The following is a 21,814-nucleotide window of genomic DNA, read 5'->3' as shown; positions in this document are numbered from 1 at the left end:
CTCATCCTAGTCCCAATTCTTGTAGGCATTTAGGAAATGAGATTACAGATGGAAATTGATAACAAAGAGAAAAGATCAGGAAGCAGGAACTGACACATGGCATAGACCTTAAACCATTTCATCCTAACTACAGTACTCCAAGGAGACCTGGGAACGGAGATCATTTTTGTGGATTTGTGAATGAATATTCTAAAAGTGAATTTTAGGATGATCAATACAATTTATCTTATTCTTAATTAGAGTAAACTGCATTCATTATTTAATTGCTTTTCAGAAGCAAATCTGACATATTTATTTCACAAATATTTGAGACTTAAAATTGCCTACTACTAGTGCTGAATTTTTTCAATCATTTAAATTGTTACCAGCAAAACTTGATAGAGTCTTTCCTCATCTTAGCATAGAAGTAAAAAAGTAGGAATCAGTGTCAGCCAGAGAAGTTTTAATTGCAAAGTGAACATATGAACTTGTAAATAAAAAGGAGGGTAAAACTCCTCCCAGGGGAAAGCTGAAAAAATGGGGTGCCCCTTGAGACACACTGGAGTTTCAGGAAGTATCCGGCTTTAGTAAGGATTTCCAGGAAGTTGCAGGGATGATAATCCCCATTGGTGGTCTCTCGGCCAATTAGTAAATGGCTGGGTAATTGCTGTGCTGCCCACTTGAGAGTGTGGGGGACAAATGTGGCCTTCCTGACAAATGGCAAAATTTCCGTTCTCCCTGATGTTGCAAACTTCTCAGGGCTTAAATGCTATCACATTTGTCAATATGTATAAAAATGAGCAGTGAGATAGTAGCCCAGAGAGAACAGCATGGTAAGATTTGCCCTTGGACCCGACACAAGAATTTAGCAGCTTGAATATTCTCTTAAAAAATATTGCCATTATTTGTAAGACTGGCTATTCTTACCCAGGAGTACAATGACATGTTTTTCCTAAATATAATAATTATAATTACAGTTTATTAGCTTTGGGTTATGTGTAACATGCCTAATTTTTTCCTGCTATGTTCTAAGCTCTCTAATAGCAACCATCATACTTTATGTTATTGCTCATGAATTCCTTAATGATTAATGTAGTGCACAAAAAATAGGAGCTCTTTCCTTAAAAACTGATTAAGAGATGGAGAAATTAGGTAACTAAATAATAACACAGATGTCACTAACTTTATCAACGATGAGATAAAAAATTCAAGCTTTCACCTGAGTTTATGATATGATGGTGGAATCACCCCTGAAACTAGGACTCCAAACTCCGAATGCCAACATGGTTTTATTCTCTGTTCGAGGTGCTTTACCAACCCTGAACTTATAGCTACGGCAAACTGCTGACGAGGTGACATCAAATTTACTCAAAAATAATAACTGCAAATGTAATTTATTGAGTACTGCTATGCAGAAGTTACAATGTGAATTACTCTATAAGAACCTCTGATAATTTGAAAATGACACCAATGCCATTATGTTATATTGAAAAAAAAAAGATAGAGTGTGTCATATGCAATCCTTGTTCTTTCTGTCAGAGTAGTTAACGCTAGCCCCATAAAATAGTCAGTGTGAATAACAAATGGTAGTGTTTGTGAAAAAGATATTATCCCAATGCAAGGTAACATTTCCTTTGCCCACCACCTAAACAGAGCCATCCTAAAGATTCTTTAACTGACAGCTTGGTGAGATTAGAAGCTTAATTAGCACTTGAACTCAGCTGATGACCAAAGAACATGATGAGTGCCACCCGCCCTTGAAACAGCAAGGTCTTCCATTAGGTGATGCAGGAAAGAGAATTAAAGAGAGTAAAAAATCAGAGACTTTTGTTTAAAAATTAAAGCAGATATATCCAATTTAAGTTATTTAAAGAGTGCCAACACTCTGTTAAAACGTAATATGGACTTATTTTTGCTTTTAAGACCTGCAAATGTAGCTTCCTGAAATTATTTAAAAATATATACAACATTAATGACAATAAGACATGAATAAGAAAAATAAAATATATGCTTCTTAAAATTTACTGAGTGAAAACAGAATAAATAAATAATAGGAGGCAATGTTCCAGTGGTTACAAGTTAGTAAATGCCTTTAGATCCCCTTATGGAGCACAGATTCCAATGATCAGAAACAGGTGTGTCAACACGCTTAAAGGCTACTTTTTATCAATGAGATTTTGCTCAGTGAGTCTACAAGTAGAAATTTACTTTATATAAGTAATTGGAGAAGTGGGCAATTTGCACTCAATGGTTCAATTTGGGTAAAATTAATCTGAGATTCAAGCTTCTGTAAACAAATATGTGGGGAATAAGAAGCAAGAATCATAAAATTTCACCATCAATGGACAGCAAATTAGCATATTAATATCAAAGCTTTAAGTGAAAATGACTTGGACCAGCATGATGGCTGCATGGCTAAATCTTCATTTTGCAAGAGCCTGAATGGATTGGTTCCTATCTTGTCTGCTTCTCTTTCAATCCAGTTCCCCTGCTTGAGACCCAGGAAAACAGTGAGGATGGACCAAAACCTTGGGATCCTACACTCACGGGAGAACTTGGAGAAAATCCCGGCTCCTGGCTTTGGGCTCAGCTCCAGCTGCTGTGGCCATTTGTGGATTGAACCAGCAGATGGAAGATCTTTCTCTCTGTCTCTCCTCTTTCTCTAAATCTGACCAGTCTTTCCAATAAAGAGTAAATAAATCTTTAACAATAAATAATTTGTAATTTAACTAAAACGTCCCACCATTCAAGTGTGGCACATTGAGTAATGCTGCCACCTGCTGTGCTGGCAACACAAATGGTCATCAGTGTGAATCGAGGTTGCTTGACTTCATAGTCAGCACCCTGACATTGCCCTAGGAAAGCCCTCAGGAGAGACCCCAAACGCCTGAGTTCCTGCCACTTGCATGGCTTTCAGCATGGAGCAGTGCTGGCTACTGTGGCAATCTGGGGAGTGAACCAGCAGATGAAACATCCATTTGGCTGTTTTTCTTTCTCTTCTCTCCCTAACTCCCTAACTCTGTCAAATAAGAAAACATTTCCTTACAATGTAGTCCTTGTACAAGATTGGATCAGAGCAGGATGAAGGCTGTTGTAATTAATACACATCGTGTACCTGGTGTATTTTGCCACGTTGAGACATATTCTGTTAACTAGTAGAAAGTTTGACATTATCTTTTTGCCAAATGTGTATAGTGCATAAATAAATATATATACATAAATATAAAGTTAAAAATTAGCAAATTTAGCTTCAAAGAACTTGAATTTGTGTTCTAAAATTTGGGTTATATATAGCGCCTTCAAAATTAATATACATTCACATTCTCAGAAAGTGCACCTGCAAATAGGATTTTAATGCGCCCATATGGGATCCCGGCGCATTCAAGGTGAGGACTTTAGCCGCTAGGCCACGCTGCCGGGCCCTAATGGATGCATTTAAAGAATAAGAAAGGATCTCCCTGATTGAAGTGGGTCCGAATTCCAAGAAAAGTGTCTTTGCAGGAGATGAAAATGGATGCACTAACAGGCATTTCTTAAAGGTTGAAATTCAAATGGCCAAGGGACATGTGAAAAAAGTTACTAGCCATCAGAAAAATGCAAATAGAAACCACAATAAGGTTTCTGCTAACCACACTTAAAACAGCTATTATCCAAAATCTGAAAACAAAAAATGGACAGAGTGTGGAAAATAATGATATTCCATTCCAGTTTGTTGGAATGCCAGTTGGTACAAGCATTATGGAAGACAGTGTGGAGATTCCTCAGACATATGAAGCAAATATAGCAATTCTGGAAATTTATCAGAATGAGAGGAAATCAGCTTATGAGAGAGTCATCTGTACTCTGTGTTTACAAAGGTTCAATTCACAATAGCTAAAATGTCCATTAACGGATGTCTGGATTTTAAAAAAAGCCATATGGAGTACTACTCAGCCATAAAAAGGGTGAAATCTTGTCTTTCACAGTTAAACAGATGCAACTGAAACCTATTTTACTTAGTGAGCTAAGACAGTCCTTAAAATACAGATATTTTTCCCCACACTGTGGTAACTGACAAACAGAGTATGGAGATGTAGTCTACAGTTGTGAAGTAACATTCTGGGTGTTGATTATTCTTGTTCAGCTTTGTTTATACATCCAAGGACTAGTTGTTCAAGTATGTTCATGTTGTTTTCTTTGTTGTGATTTTTTTTGTCTTAACTATTATTGTGTTCTACTTGACAGATATTGATATCCCTACATAATGAAGTGTTAAACCAGTGATTAAATGAAATGAAAGCATTCTGTAGTTAAAAAAAAAAAAAGGAAGAAAGACAGGTAGGAGGAAAGGAAGGAAGGAAGGCAGCAAGGCAGGAAGGCAAGAAGGCAGGAAGGAAGGAAGGAAGGAAGGCAGGAAGGAAGGAAGGAAGGAAGGAAGGCAGGAAGGAAGGAAGGAAGGAAGGAAGGAAAGAAGGAAGGAAGGAAGGAAAAGAAAAAAGAAAAAATAGGGCCTGGTTCGATAGCCTAGCGGCTAAATCCTTTTTGTCTTTGTGCTGGGATACCATATGGATGCTCGCTCATGTCCCAGCTGCCCCACTTCCAATCCAGCTCCCAAATTGTGGCCTGGGATAGTAGTAGAGGATGGCCCAAAGCCTTGATAGCCTACGCTCACTTGGAAGATCTGGGAAGATGATCCTGGCTCCTGGTTTCAGATCAACTTACATCTGACATTGGCAGCCACTTGGAGAATGATTCACTGGACAGAAGATCTTCCTCTCTGTGTTGCATTTCCAAAACAATAATGGTAGCAATAAAAAATCTTTGAAACATTCAAAAAATTTTTAAAAATTGAAGAAATATGGAAGGGGAGCATAGGAAATACAGGCCTGAGGGAGCCTTAGATTGGGAACTACCGATATGATCCTAAGTCTTTTTGGAGAAAAATATGCAATTTTCTCAGTTTATATAAATAAATTAATTTAAAAGCAAGTAAATAAATCATCTATATATGTATATTTTTTAAAAAATGGGTACATAGAAAAGATGGTGGTGTGAATATAGAAGCAGAATTTGGAGAACCTTTTGCTAAATAAGGAATTTCAATGAATGCTGCTGATCAGCAGAAGCTGGAAGAGAGGCTTGGGGAGGCTTTTCCACACAGCCTTCAGGAGTAACTAACCCTGACAGCATCATGAATTCAGACTTCAGCCTCCTTAACTTCCAGGGAAGGCATTCTGCTGTGTGGGATAATTTGTTATGACAGCTCTTGGGAAATGAATACTGTCCCCTAACCAGTCTATTTGTAAATATTTCATACAACTGTGAAATAATGAGTGATATTATTTTGTTATAGGTTATATTGGGAAATGTGGATGACTGACATCTCTATACATAAAAGGGAGGATTAGTCAATGTGTGTAGCCCTTCCATATGGGATGTGGGCAGTGCCTGGCTAGCTTCTCATTAAACAGCGACTCTTTGTGGAAAAAGCTAACAGTTGCACAATCTTTTATGTAGCCATGAGAGGTGTTTCTTGATTATTTCTGTGCACGTACGTATGTCCAGAAGTGATGGATGAAGTTCCCACACCATGCCTTAAAATATACCCTGCTTTATGAGGTTCATTACCATGTCTTTGTATAGGAATCAGACATTGGCTTTCATTCATGTTATAGCACAGAACCATCCAGGATACCTAACCAGCTAGGATTTTGTCATTTACAATGTCCATAAATATGACTATTTGCTGTTTCCTGGTAATGCCCAGTAATATTTTGGATGCTGTGTAGGAACTAATAGAGTGTGTGTGTGTGTGTGTGTGTGTGTGTGTGTGTGTGATGAAGAGGGCCCAATTTCTTGGACCCTGATATCCATATGGGAGATTAAGAAGGAAATCCTGGCTTCTGGCTTCCACCTGGCTCAACTATGGCCATCCTGGGAGTGGACCAGTGAATAGAAGACTCCCTTTCTCACCCCTCCTTTCTCTCTCCATCAGTTTCCCTCATTTTATCCAGATAATTCATTTATTTTAAATAAATGACATTTAGTAAAAATAGCAATCAATTTGTGATTTCAATTAAATATATGGTTACTAAGGATTTTGGAGCTCAATGGATTCTAATTCAGGTCACATTCAGATGTTCACCAGAATGAGTATTTGGAATAAAGTCATTTTCTGCATAAACAATGCCTGGACACTGGATGCTCATTTTTCTCAACTTAAAGATACTATTTAGGGCTCGGCATGGTAGCCCAGCAGCAAAAGTCCTTGCCTTACATATGCTAGAATCCCATATGGAAGCCGATTCTAATCCTGGCAGCCCCACTTCCCATCCAGCTCCCTGCTTGTGGCCTTGGAAAGCAGATGAAGACACCCCAATGCCTTGAGACCCTGCACCCTTGAGTGGAAGACTCGAAAGAGGATCCAGGCTCCTGGCTTCGGATTTGACTCCACTCTGGCCATTGAGGCTGCTTGGGTAGTGAATCAGAGGATGGAAGATCTTCTCTGTCTCTCCTCCTCTCTGTGTATCTCACTTTCCAATAATAAATAAATAAATCTTTAAAAAAAGGTGCTTTTTAGTTGAGCATACTACATACCAGGATTAAACATGGTATTATATCTAATGTATTATTGCAATGTAGAGTATGAAAGAAAATATTTTCACATAACAAAAGGCTCTTATTAAAGAAAATTATTTAATTTGTAGGCCCCGGTCTCCCAAGTATTAACTCCACAGCTTAGCTTGTTTCTCAGAGGGTAACAGGATTGGCAATTTTGGCCTGATACATCTAGCCACTGGCTTAACCGCAAGTTCCTGCTTCCTATTTGTCAAGTTATCTGCCAAGGGATTGGATAAACACTGGGAGGAACTCAAGGGATTTAGGGTGGCCACTAGAGGATTGGATAAACACTGGGAGGAACTCAAAGGATTTAGGGTGGCCACTACTGGGAGGACTGGATAAACACTGGGAGGAGCTAGGCAGAGTATAAAAGAAAGCCTGGAGTTGCAATAAAGATCAATCTGTCATCGATCGGCGTTCTGTGTACTGCATGTTGTCTTGTGTTGGCTCTCTGCGTATTGTCTTTTGTGTAACCCTAGTCCCTCCGCTCGGCTCGGGGTACTTGGCGACGCGGGCGTTGCCAACATTAATTGATTGAACTGTTTAATTCTCCACATAGGAGCTACCCTGAAGCATGGGAAATACCACAAAGAATAGGAAATGTAAAATCCCTATTATCGCTATGACTTTAATAAATCTGGAAATCATTAACATACATGAACTAGACTTCAGCAAAAAATTGTGCCAACAGAAGTCACTTTTTGTTCTTACAGATTTGGTTGTAGAAACTATGTACAAATTTAATTATTTTTTTCAGGATACAAATGTCTGTCTCCTGCTGTCCACTTAAATAAAGTGGTTTAAAAGCTGGTATGATTTTGATAATGTGGTTGAGAGAAAATCTCTGCGCTTCTGGGTAAACATCTTTGGAACAAATGGATTTGTCATACTGTGATAAAAAGCAATTTGAAAGAATAATAGTGAAATAGTATTTCAGTTTTTGCTTTGGGAGACATAATGAAGCAACATGAAACACATGCACTTTCTTATTGTAGGTGTCACTACTGGAAATGATGTACTTGGAACAATCATTGCTTCAGAGCTCTGGGAACTGCAGCATTTGGCAGCTGTCGGGACTGTAATTCTTTGATGTCAGACCAGTTTTTACAGTTCCCTTTCTGCTGGAAGAGTTTCTTCAGTGTGTGGATGCCCTACAAAATACAAACAGCTAAACCTTGTATTTTATTTTCCTTCAAGCAAAGAATTTAAAACCTTGCAAAGAGTATGAGAAAGCAGGATTTTAGTGTTTTATATGAAATTCTCTTTCCTACTTAGTTTCATTTTTCTGTTGAAGACTTTAGAATAAGGAGAGTTTTCATGCTCATTTTATGGGTTCAATAACTTTAATTTTCAACAATGAGGAATGAGAACCAAAACAGAAAAAAAAGATTTTTTAGTAGGTTGATTTTCAACAATGAGAAATGAGGACTAAAATAAAAAAAAAAATTGTAGGACTCTGAAGGACTGCTTTTTGAAATATTAATCATAGCTTAAGATGTTCAATGTTAATTTGCTTTATAAAAGTGACATTGCATAATGCAAAAGTGACAATATTTGAAAGTCTTTTTATAAATGTATGCCTTTCTTCTCAGGTTAAATTGTAATCAAAATTATTACTTTGATATTTCTAAAGGAAAACCCTTTTGTTTCTCTCACTTTCTCTTTGAAGACACAGACACACACACATACATTTAGCCCCTTAAATATGCTGCTTCCTTCCTTCTTCTGCGCTCAGTTTTCTAACCCATGAGGGTAACTAAATGAGCTGCATAAATCCCTGATCTTCTGATATTCACAAACTGAGAGAAAGCAAAATTACAGGGAAGTTATAATATCCGTCTCTTTCCAAGATCAGCTCATTCTTTCTACCAAATCTCTACTATTTCTGTGACATTTCCCTTATGTCTATTCCTGTTTTTAAATGTGCTGATAACAGACCTTAGATGCCGTACTATTGTCTCCACATCTTTCCCCAAATAGTTCTATATTTAAAAAGTAATATTTCATTTACGTTACACTCGCTCCTTCTGTTCTTCTCTTTTTCCCTCTAGGGAACCAGATCCAGTAGAAAAGTACATGCGCATACATGTGTATATGTGTGTGTATCTACGTTTATACACATAAGCTTATGTACAAGGGCACAAATTCTCTCTGTCGCTAACTCTATTTTATTTGTAGTGCTTTCTCCCTGTTAAAAATAGCTTTTTCTAGAGCATGAATGTGCTCTCATATAATTATAAAATCTCTACATATATCATTTTGTACAGAATTTGTATTTTCTCCTGTGGCTTTTCATGAGCAATTGCTGCCAGAATAGCAGAAATGGTATTACATTCCTTAAGAAGAAACAAAACAAAACAAAAACCAAACCAAACCAAACCAAAACAACAACGAAAAACACTTCTGCATTGGTGGTAGAAGAGTTCTACTTATTTTCTAGGAAATAACAATATGCCTGAATTCAGACATTCTTTTTTCTTGGACATTTAGATACAAGAAAAAGAAGAATTTGACACAATGGCGAATTATAAAGTGAGTTGTATTCACTGATTCAGAAATATGCGCTTCTTCTGTGGTTCCTTTTGTCTCTGAGCTTCAATCACACCTTTTCCAGGCCTCTTTCCCAGCCAGCTCCATCATTCATCAAGGCTCACGTCTTTGTCAGTGTCCCTATAAGGCCAGCCCCATCGGGGAAGGTAGATAACCCCATGAGTTGTCCGGAGCTTTGGCTTTTTGTTGCAGTACGTCACTGTATATTTTAGCCATTGTTACATCGGGATTTGGTGCCAGGGAATCTAATTTTTTTCCTGTTGTAGCCGGCATCTTTCTAAATATAGAGCTGATTCCTCAAAGATTCAACCCAGCTGTTTCTTCTCATTCAATGTAGTTACATATATGAAAAGTGGGTAAACCTTCCTCACAATACTGCCTGGAGATCTGAATATTTGTACCATTGAATCATAAAGCTGGCCTGTCAGCCTGATCCTGATTATATTTTATGATGTGTATCTCTTGAGTATACTTGACTTTAATGTCCCAACCTGCAGGACAAGATGCTCAAACCCTGAGGGTGGACTGGGAATGCCGGGCTGGTAGCCCCGGGCTGCTGGCCCAAGAAACACAGACACTCATACTTGGTGGAAAAAAGTGCCTCTCTCTTTATTTTACTCCTCATATATATAACTTCTTCTCTAGGGGAGGGGGAGAAAGGAAGGGGTTTCCTGGGAATAATTATCTTCACTGAAGCAGGGAAGGAACTAATCAGCTATATTGAAACAGGGGAGGAACTAATTATTTGAACAGGAACAAGGGTGGAGGTTCTATTCTGCTTGCTCTACAGAGGATGTTTTGGCCTAATATCCTGCTTGCTGTAGCCCTGCTTGCAAGCTTTTGCAATGCAACAGGCTGTCAGGTAGGCCAAGTCCTAGGCCCATAAGTCTGTGGCTCCTAACACTTTAGGACTTGTCAAATCAGATTTCATCCAGATCTCAGTGGATCTCCAGGCATTTGATAATTTTAGTCAGAAGTTCACATTCCACCAATCTAGTAGCTTTCAGAGATCTATTAATTTTTTACACAGTGTATAGATCCTCAGTATAAATGGCATGAACTTCCTCATAAGCAAATTATCTTGTCTCCAAGTCTTCAGGTTTTCCAAGTGGCTCTAAACATTATCTTTTACTACCACAAGTAACTTTTCTTCCATGGTATCAGCTGGACTGGAGTGTTTTGTTAGTTTTAACCAAAGTACAACTGATACAGTTTTCTTTCTTCAGAAACTCATAAAAACTGAGAGATTTTTATGTTTTGTCAGAGGTTTTATGATCATCTCAAACTGCACTTGGGCAACTAATTACTTAGTTGGTCAAAAAGCACAGTGTGTCCAATATAAGATAGATACTGTCATTTAATCTTCTAATAACTGATCTATTTCAGTAAGAGGCTAATGATAGTATTCTAAAAACAATGTTTAATTATTTTGGACTTTTGAAAATGTTTTCATGTTTATTTATTTCAAATGCATAGTGAAACTGAGAAAGAGAAAAAGCAAGAGTGAGGGCAAGAATGAGAGCGAGAGAGAGCATTTTCATCCTCCTGTTGACTACCCTAGTGTCTGCAACACCCAGGGTTGGGCTGGCCACAGATGCAGAATTCCATCTGCCTGTCCTGCATCGATAACAGGGACTCAAGCATGCTTACTATCCACTGCTGCTTTTCAAGAGACGTGTAATCAGGAATTCAATTGGAAATGGAGCCGGTACTTCTTGGTTCCAGGCACCCTATTGTAGATGCAAGCGTTCCAATTTCTGGCTTGATATTGTGCCATAACACCCTCTTGGTTTGTTTTGCAATACTCTAACAGAATAATGCAGATTCATTCTTTGATAATGGACAGATCTGGAGTCTATAAAGTCATGAAGGAGAAGTCGTGGTGAGACTCTTCTCTGCTGCATCACCCGGTGACGGGAGAGCAAAGAGAGCATGAGGAAGAGGGATGGGGAGGAGGAAGACTGACACGTTTTCTAAGAAACCTAATTCTGTGCCTCATTTTGTTTTTGTTGCTCACCAAAATATGTTCTGCATTCTTTGCACAAAGTTTTGAAATGATCTACAACGAATGTTTACAGCATTTTTGTGCCTTTTGTTGTTTAATACATTTGATTATGCAGTGGAGATATTTGACGCTATAAGAATTAAATCATCTTTTTAACAATAACAGAAAATCTTTGAAAACATTAAAATTCTTAGGCCCATATGATGATTCCACTCTATGACACATAATAATATAGTTATACATGATTAAACATAAGCAAACCCACCAGAAATCATAAAATTGATTCTTTGCTTTATTAGAGAAGATTTTCTTTCAGTGTTATTGCTCATTTGTGATGTGCCTTTTTTAGAATAAGAGTATTATTTCATTGGAATTAGCTCAAAATTCTTTTTGTCTTCCACCTCAATGAAATTTCCTCTCAGTAACATATTTTTATGAATATTTCAATGAGATTTAGACTTGAAATAACATTTATTAAAGTTTTAAAGGAATCAAAGTAGTTTAAAAGTTTATAATTATTGCAGACAAAACTATTGGGTTTGCACTTTCACCATATACAAGAATATTTGTCATTTTTCTTTTTATGGGCAATAATTTATGCAACTCTTCTGCAAAAAGCTCATTATGAATTTCTGAATACGAATACTTTGATTTTCCCCTAGAGATAATTACTATTAAATCTTTTGTGTCAGATCCTCATTTTTTAAATTTATGACACAAGAAAAGTTTTGGTCAGGATCTATCCATATTCTATGTGCAAATGAAATGAAATTATAAGAGATAAAATCTATAATGGAATATTCTGTTTCTAATATTTGTTAAGAAGGGTGCCTAAGAAGCCTAGTAATAAGCAATAATCAAATAAATGTCAATTTTCTATGAAACAATTTCAAAATTACATTTCCAATAATTTGCTATTCAGTAAAAATTGGCTTCTTTCTTCTATTCATTTTATGAAATCATTTGCTGACTCTATTTTCAGAGAGATATGCCTGGTGTCACATGTTCATGTCACATACACTTTTTTTTTCTTTTTTTAATTTATTATTTTTAATTCATTAATTACATTGTATTATGTGACACAGTTTCATAGGTACTTGGATTCTCCCCATCCTTCCCCAAACCCTCCCACCATGGTGGATTCCTCCACCTTGTTGCATAACCACAGCTCAAGTTCAGTTGAGATTCCCCCATTGCAAGCATATACCAAACATCTTATTGTCCAGTCAAGTTCAACGGCTTCTTAGGTATACCCTCTCTGGTCTGAAGACAGAGCCAGCAGAGTATCATCCCAGTCAATTGAAAGCTCCAACATACCATCAGCAAAAATTTACATCATTATGGAATTAATAGACATAGTAATGAGTAACCAATATGTTAAAAGTAAATGCGAGTTCTTAACCACCTTCTGTGACCACCTCATTGACATTTCAAATTTAGTTTATACACAACATATAACATACATAACATTTAACATGTTATACATAACATCATATCATCTTAAATTAAGGCAAACATATGGTATTTAACCTTTTGGGATTGGCTCATTTCCCTTAGCATTATGGTTTCCAGTTTGGCCCATTTGGCCACAAAGAACTGCATTTTGTTTTTTTTAATAGCTGAGTAGTATTTCATGGAGTAGATGAACCATAGCTTTCTTATCCAATCCTCTGTTGATGGGCATTTTGGTTGCTTCCATGTTTTTGCAATTACTGATTGTGCTGCTATGAACATAGGAGTGCATGTTGGTTTCTCATAAAACAATTGTTCTAGATATATTCCTAGGAGTGCTATTGCTGGATCATATGGTATGTTGATTCTGAGTTGTTTGAATGTTCTCCATACTGATTTCCATAGAGGATGTACCAGCCTGCAGCCCCACCAGCAGTGGAGTAGGGTTCCCTTTTCCCCACAACCTCGCCAACAAGTGTTGTTGGTGCTTTTATTCATGTGGGCAGTCTTACTGGCGTTAGGTGGTACCTCATTGATGTTTTAATTTGGATTTCCCTTATTGCCAGGGAACTTGAGCATTTTTTCATATGTTTATTTGCCATTTGGGTTTGTTCCTTTGTGAAATGTCTGCCCATTTCCCGTGCCCATTTCTTGAGTGGCTTGTTTGTTTTGGTGTTTTGGCTGTTTTGTACTTCTTTGTATATTCTGGAGATTAGCCCTCTATCACCTACGCAGTGTGCAAAGATCTTCTCCCATTCTGTGGGCTGCTTTTTTACTTTGTTGATTGTTTCCCTTGCTGTACAGAAGCTTCTTAGTTCGATGAGGTCCCATTTGTTTATTCTGGTCTTAATTGCTATTGCTTTTGGTGTCCTTTTTTAGGAAGTCGGGACCTACCCCTAGATCTTGCAGAGTATTTCCAACATTTTCTTCCAAAAGTTTGAAGGTTTCTGGATGTAGGTTTAGATCTTTTATCCATTTAGATTTGACCTTGGTGTATGGTGAAAGATGTGGGTCTATCTTTTTGTTTCTACAGGCTATCAACAAGTTGTGCCAACAGCATTTATTGAACAGACCTTCCCATTTGCATGGATTATTGTTTGTCCTTTTGTCAAAGATTATTTGGCTGTATCTGTGTGGGTTTCCTTCTGTTGTTTCTATTCTGCTTTGTTGATCTTCCTCTCTATCTTTGTGCCAGTACCAGGCAGTTTTGATAACCACTGCCCTATAGTATGTCCAGAGGTCTGGGACTGTGATTCCCCCTGCTAACTTCCTGTTTTTCAGGATGGTTCTGGCTATTCGTGTTTTTTTTTGTGTGTGTGTGTGTGTTCCAGATGAACCTTTGGATCATTGTTTCCAGTTCCATGAAGAATGTTTTTGGCAATTTGATTGGAATTGCGTTGAATGTATATAATGCCTTTGGCAATATAGACATTTTAATGATATTGATTTTACCTATCCATGAGCATGGGATGTTACTCCATCTTTTGAGGTCTTGTTCAATTTCTTTTTTAAGTGGTTTGTAGTTTTCCTCAAATAGGTCTCCTACATTTTTGGTTAGGTTAATTCCCAGATACTTAATACTTTTCTCTGTTATTTTGAATGGTATTTTGCTAGTTAGATCTTTTTCCAACTTGGGGCTGTTTGCATACACTATGGCTGTTGATTTTTGTTCATTAATTTCCTCCCTTGTTTTGATGATTTCTTGTTTCCTGTTGTGTGTGGGGCTCATCTGCTGCTGCTTTTCCAATTCCTGGAGGTGTGTGGTTAGTTCCTGTATTTGGCGCCTCTCTTGAGCCTTGACTTGAACTCCAATTGCAATGAACTTACCCCTTAGCACTGCTTTGGCCGTGTCCCACAAGTTTTGGAATGTTGTGTCAGAGTTTTCATTGGTTTCCATAATTTTTTTTATCTTGTCTTTAATTTCTTCCCTGACCCATTGTTCGTTTAATAGCATATTGTTCAACCTCCAAGAGTTTCTTTATTTCCTGGTGCATTTTGAATTGCTGATTTCCAGTTTCATTCCGTGGTGGTCTGAGAGGGTACATGGTATGATTCCTATCTTTTTGAAGTTATTTAGATTTGCTTTGTGTCCTATCATCTGGTCGATCCTGGAGAAGGTGCCATGCACTGCTGAAAAAAATGTATAATCTGTGCTCTTAGGATAAAAAGTTCTATAAATGTCTACTAAGTCTAGTTGTTCTAATGTTTGTATGAGCTCTGTTGTTTCTTTGTTGAGTTTTTGTTTTGTTGATCTGTCTATAGTTGTTAGTGGAGTGTTAAGATCGCCCACTATTATTGTGTGTATATCTATGTCTCCCCTTAAGTCTGTAAGTAATTGCTTCACGTAGCTAGATGCATTGGAATTAGGTGCACATATGTTCACGATTGTAATTACTTCCTTGTGGATCAATCCCTTCACTAATATATAATGTCCTTCTCTGTCCTTTTTGATGTCTGTCAACTTGAAGTCTAGGTCATCTGAGATTAGGACAGCTACGCCAGCCTTTTTTCTAGTCCATTGGCATGAAATGTCTTTTTCCATCCCTTCACTTTCAGTTTCTTAGCGTCTTTTCTGGTTAGATGTGTCTCTTGTAGGCAACATATAGTTGGGTGCTGTTTGATGATCCATTCCATTAATCTATGCCTTTTGATTGGTGAGTTTAGGCCATTTGTGTATGCAGACAATATTGAGAGGGTGTGATTTTGGGCTTCCATGAGTGTGTGTAAGTGTGCAAGTGTGTATTTGCAACTATTAGAGTTTCTGATTGGTTGACTTTCCTTGTATGGATTTTAATTGGGAGGTCTTCCCATTTGCCATTTTTGATTTTGGTTTGCATTTTTTCTTTCTGGGTTTAGCACCTTCCTGAGGAGATTTTCCAGAGCTGGTTTCGTGTTGATGCATTCTTCAAGTTTCTCTTTACTGTTGAAGTATTTAATTTCATTCTCAAATACAAATGAGAGCTTTGCCGGGTACATTATTCTTGGTTGGCAGTTGTTTTGTTTCAGGATTTGATAGGTTTTACCCCATTCTCTCTTTGCTTGGAGGGTTCCTTCTGATAAGTCGGCTGTGATTCTGATTTGCCTTCCTCTGAAAGTAATCTTATCATTTTTTCTTACTTGTCTTAGAATAGTTACCTTGTATTCACTTGAAGGTAGCTTGAGGACCACATGTCTGGGTGAGTGTCTGTTTGGATCGAATCTGCTGGGGGTTCTTTGTCCTTCCTGGATTTGTGCTGGATTTATATTTCCAGTGTTCTGGAAGTTCTCCTGTGTCATCTCATTGAGCACCCGTTGCAAGCCTGTCTCCTTTTCCACTCCTTCGGGAAGGCCTATTATTCTAATATTTGATTTTTTGAGGTTGTCTTTCATTTCCTGTATGGACCTATTGGCTTTCTCTAGATTTGTCTCCAATTGCTTGATGAGCTGCTGCCTTTCATTCTGATTGTCTTCCAATTCTGATATTTTGTTCTCTGCTGTGTTCATTCTGTTGGTTAGGCTTTCAATTTTGTGTTGTATATCGAGGATTCCCTTTTTGACTTGATTTATTTCTGCAGTGACATGGTTTTCAAATACCTTGGACTCTTCCCAGCGCTTCTCACTGTCTCTGATGAATTTCATCACTAGTTTCTTAAAGTCCTTATCTGGTATTTCCTCTATGTCTTCATCTTGCATCTCAGATATTGAGATTAGTTTTTGGTTGTATTGGGAGGGAGTGCTTGATCTTTCTTCTGGGTTATTGCTTTTTCTGATACTTCTCCACATTGTGTTTTTGCTTCTTGTTGTTTTGGGATTTTAGCGTCTGACTTGTTTGTCCACAGCCGTTGCCCTCAGTGCTGTAATCTGTAGGAGGTGTGATCTAACTGCTCCTGTATGGAGTGCTGGCATAAGTGTTATATTTCTTATTCTATTGGGGACAGCAGGTGATGGTGGGGTTGTTGTTGGGTTGCTTCGTTTGCACCTGGGTTTATATTTCTGCCACCTGGCTCCGTTGCAGCTAGTTGGTTAGGAGTTGTCCTACTTGCGCCACCAACTCTGAGGCTCCAGCTGAGTAGTGCAGGGGGTGCTGCCTGAGTCACCAGCTGCTTGCTGCTCAGAGTTTGTAATCTATAGCCCTGAGCTGGGTCAGGAGGCTTTGTGGGCCAGCCCTAGTGCCAGGTCCCTTCTCCTGTGGCACCCTCTCAAAGGCGTTGCCCCACTGAGGACTTCCGCCTCAGTGCCCAGCCGATACACTCCTTCAGGGCTTGAGGTTAGCACCACAAGGGCCTCTGCTGCTCGAAGCTTGAAATCCCCAACCCAGGACTGGGTTGGAAATTTCTGCGGGCCTCAGCGCGGAACTCTGCTCTCAGGAATTCCCACTCAGAAGTGCTTCTCCGCTGAGAGGTGCAACACCGCCTCCCACCACTGGGCAGGCAGGCTTTTCTGAGTGGGCTCCCACTGGGAGAACCTGTCTGGCCGATTCCGCTGAGCCGGCTCTGGTTTGGAGTCTCTGGCTGAGCCCGGCAGGGCGTACTGCCCGAGTCACCAGATACTTGCTGTTCAGGTTCTGTAGATCACAGCCCCGAGCTGGGTCAGGAGGCTTTGTGGGCCAGCGCTAGTGCCGGGCCTCTCCCCCTACAGCTCCCATTCCAAGGTGTTGCCCCATTGAGATTCACTCTGCCGAGCTGCACCTCGGCTCTGGGTCCATGCCTAACACAGGTTTCCAGCTCTGAATCAGCCAGCTCTGATCACAGCAGTCATTTGAGAAGTGAGCAGTGGGCCCAATCTCTCGCTCTCTCTCTTTCCCTCTCTCTGTTTCTCTTTCTCTCTGGTTCTCTATCCCCCTCTTTCTCTCTGTCTCTCTGTAATTTCTACTTTCACATAAAATAAATAAACCATATTAACAAAATCTGAGTGTGTAATCTACAAGACCAAATAATATTAAATAAAATGACTAAAGTTAAAAAATACATATAAATAAAAACAATGGCAAAAACTGCAAGCTTACAAATCTAACGACAACTGGAAAACATTTACAAATCACTTAACTTCCTTTTTAATTTCTAAGTGCTTTTTAGAAAAATCACTAAGTATCAAAACCTATTATAAACATGATCAAATGATATGAGCAGTCAGTTCATAGGAAAGTAAATAGAGGTGATTCTGAAACAGAGGCATCAGCCAGTTTCAGATATTAAGAAAGTGTAAATCAAAACACACTGAACTCCTCCTCCACCCTTTCTTTTCTGTTATATTGGTGTAGATGAGTGTGAAGGGAATGACTTTTCAATTACTTGAGCGATCGCAAAAATCTGAAAGCCACCACACGAATGATTTTCCAGTACCTACTATAGCTCACTGCAAATTGTCCAAACTCTTCAATTCTATTAGGTTTTTCTCTTACATATATCCATGCCGCTATCCAGCCATTACTGTAACAAGCCATAAACCTCCTTTAAAGGAATGATAAACCTCTTAATGATAAAATCTGTAGATTGTGATTATCAATGCAGAATTTATAATATTTAGCATTTAAAAATAAAAGAAGAAACCAGAGTATATTAAAGAATTTATTTTGTTGACCATTTGTTATTACTTGGGAAGTAGATACCAGAATGAATGTTTTATTCCAGACTAGGAGTCTGATAAATTTGCTTTTACAGGAAAGGATTCTCATGTAATTCTCTCTTGCTCTGAGTTCCCAATTATATACATGATTTAAAAGACTTACAAAAAATTAAAATAAAAGCAATAATTTACATGTTTATATCTAAAGGAAGTGTGTCTAGCTTCAGGTGAAACAAGATGTTATATGAGACAGAAACATTTTATTACTCTAATTGTTAACATAGTTATAAACTGAAACAGTTTAAATGATCAGATTGTTACAGTAACAGTTGCTTTCTTTCAGAAATGTGTTAATTTGCCTTTTTATTTGACTTAATCTTAAATGAAGCCATAAAATAGAGAGTAATAGCTGAATGAAAACATTCTAACAATAGAGAAAATAGATTTTAAAGTAACTGTGAAGTCAGCCTATCTGTGTGTTGTTTTTCTCATTAAAGTGCGGATAATGATGTATGAATAGATTGCTTTAAGCATTTAAACATGCACTTCCCATAATATGGGTTCTATCAATAATGATGTACAGAATTATTCAGTCTTAGAGAATCAAGATGGTGGAATACGGTAAGCACATGTTTAAACAGATAGAGAAATGTTAGTCAGTGTGAAGCAGAGAAGGCACATTCCAGGAGGCAGGAGAGAACAGAACAACAGCAGAGGGGTACCTGGAGACTGACAGACACAGGAAAGCAGAGGACACAATGGTGTGGTGTTGCAGTGACTGATACCCCATGACATTCAGTGAGTGGTGACCCGAACTCAACCAGCAACCAGGTGGGAAGGGACTTTCACTGTGACCTCAGGAGGTGAACCCAAAGAACCGCTGGTCCTGCTGGTCTGCTTGATTTGACCAGGAGCAGAGACAGAGCAGCAGATCCCAGATAGGCAATGTGGGAACAGAGTGGATTTCATAGCTCAGTCAGCCCGCTAGAGCCATATCAAGCAACATTTTGTTTAAGGAGGAAAAGGCAAGGGAAAGGATGGAAAATATGCTGAACTGGGAGTGAACTCATTTCTGGCTCAGCAAATTGAAACAACATGGTATCCTACAGGTTCCACCCAAGACAGGTCTGGGTAGCAATCAGACCTGACGGCCAGCAGATCAAGAACTCTAGTAGTGGCACATCAGGCACCATTTCTTACGGTGTGGCAATGGATTTAAGACTGCAGGGGTAAACAGCAACCTGTGCAATGGCTCAGCTCGCGAGATCTCACTGAGTACAATGCATTGCACTGGTCCCACAGGAAAATAATACCGGGTAAGGCACCGTAAGGGTAAAATAGGTCTGTGTGGCTCTCAGACCTGACAGCCAACAGGTTGTTGCAAGATTACCACCACCAAAAACCTAGCTAAATAGAATACCCGGTGTCTCCCTAATCCTGGACCTACTCTAACCAGAAGTGGAAGAAAGCTTATAGAGACAACGGTGCAGCCTCAGCAGTGTCACAGGTGGTGGAGAATGGTGAGCCAGGAGCCGGGGCTATGGAGACCATGGTGGAAATCTAACATAAGAACCGAGACCTGGAACTTGCTGGAGGGAGTAGCACAGTGACTGCAAACAAAGAGCCATGTGCCAACTGCTACAAGTAAAAACAAACTGTAGACCTGTGTGTGACACAGCTTAGAAACCTGCCCCAAGGAGAAGAATCTGATAACCAGATTACAATGACCAAGAATAAAAGAAGAGACAAAAGAATGAATATTACTGAAGACACTCCTGCAAAGAGCAAACTCCTATGTCAACTTCAGAGTTCATTGAGGAAGACATCGAGAAAGCAGAGCTGGATCAGGCCAAAAAAAAGTATTCAAGAATTGAAAGACATGATTAAGAGGCCTAATATAAGAATTATGGGAGTCCCAGAAGGTGCAGAATGGGATACTGGGATTAGAGGTGTATTCAATAAGATAGTAAGGGAAAATGTCCCTAATCTGGAGAAAGAATTGGGAAACAACATCCAGGCAGGGTACAAAACTGCCAACAGGCTTGACCAAAAGCAATCTTCACCTTGACACATGATAATCAAGCTCTCTTCAATCGAACGTAAGGAACGATCCTTAAATGTGCATGTGAAAAAAATCAGCTGACATATAAAGGAATGCCAATTAAACTGACAGGAGACCTCTCACAGGAAACCCTGTAGGCCAGAAAGGAATGGAGCATAACATGACAACAGAAGACTTAATCAATGAACAACCCATTGCTAAAATGACAGGACTAAATTACCACCCATACATATTAACCTTGAATGTAAATAGTTTAAGCTCAATCAAAAGTCATGGATTAGTAGACTGGATTAAAAAAGGAAACTCGTCTGTTGCCTACAGGAGACACATTTCACCAACAAAAATTAGTGGACACTATATCTCACAGATTTTAATTTTTTTTTTTTGCTGTTGTTAGTTTCATCTCTTCAAAACATTTTCTTCTGATTAAATTCTTCAGTGACTCATATATCATACAGAAGCATCATTTTCTTCAAGAAAGTTCTTGATTTTCTTTTTCATTTCTTTAGCAACACATTAGCCATTTAGTAGCATGTATTTAGCTTCATGGTGTTGTTAATTTCTTTTTTTTTTCTTCTTGTTGTTGGTTTTGTATTGTGGCTTTTCATTTAAGGGGATGTGCAGTAACTGTGAAATGGAGACTAACGTATCCAGATGTGAGGATACAATGCAGTATGTATCTCTACTTCCAAACTAAAGATGGACTCCCAATGAGACTGTTTATTATAGGATGCTGGACTCTCTGCCATTGTCCATGCCCAGAATGATGGACATATGACTGTGTATGAGCAACTGTAGTTTAGCAATGATGTAGGAGAACTCAGTGCAGGGTTGGGGATTTGGGGAGAAGATAATGGAAATCCCAGGGGCCTAAGGGACTGTATTATACAATGATAATAATTATAACAATAATAAATCAAAGATTTAAAAATGTAGGAAAAAAAAGATCCTCTGTGGCCCTCACAGTAAAGAACCAAGTTAGAACCATTTTAAATCCTGCCCCAGGGGGCTAGCTTTGATGCAGTGATCACATCATCACTTGGAGAACCCACATCCTATATCAGACTACTGTGGCTCTAGTTCCAACTCTTCTAACTCCAAATAACCAAAGAAATAATTAAAATTTTAAAAATGAATTATTCAGTCTCTCACTTAGATCAATTTCTACTTCAATTAAGATCACCTTTGCACTTTATAACTACACTCACATTAATCTTACGTTTCTTTTTCATCTTCGGATCAAAGCAATAAGAGTAGCCCTTTTTAGGACATGTAGAATTCAAAGCAGAACAAGAAAACACATGCAAAAATCTCAAGTTTACTTCTACAATGATAGTTAAATACACATTTCATCAGTTGCAGAAACTAATTTGGTGTAACACAATCTTGGCAGGAGGGGCATGGTAAGCAACAATAAGAAGCCTTAATGAAACAATTTAACATATATAATCAATCAATCACCACTTTAGAATTTTGTTGTGTATTTTGTTCTCTCTATAACCCTAATAGCTTACATATATGCTGGTTGTAAGCTACTTAATTTTATCAACTCAATTCTTTTAAGAGAATAACAAGACATAAATGAAACACAAATAGAAGTGTATTTCAAAACAAACTTTTGA

The sequence above is a fragment of the Ochotona princeps genome, chromosome 7 (genome assembly GCF_030435755.1).
Source record: "Ochotona princeps isolate mOchPri1 chromosome 7, mOchPri1.hap1, whole genome shotgun sequence".
In the NCBI taxonomy this organism is placed as follows: domain Eukaryota; kingdom Metazoa; phylum Chordata; class Mammalia; order Lagomorpha; family Ochotonidae; genus Ochotona; species Ochotona princeps.
The sequence above is the reverse complement of the archived record's forward strand: the minus strand, read 5'-3'. Positions refer to the sequence as shown.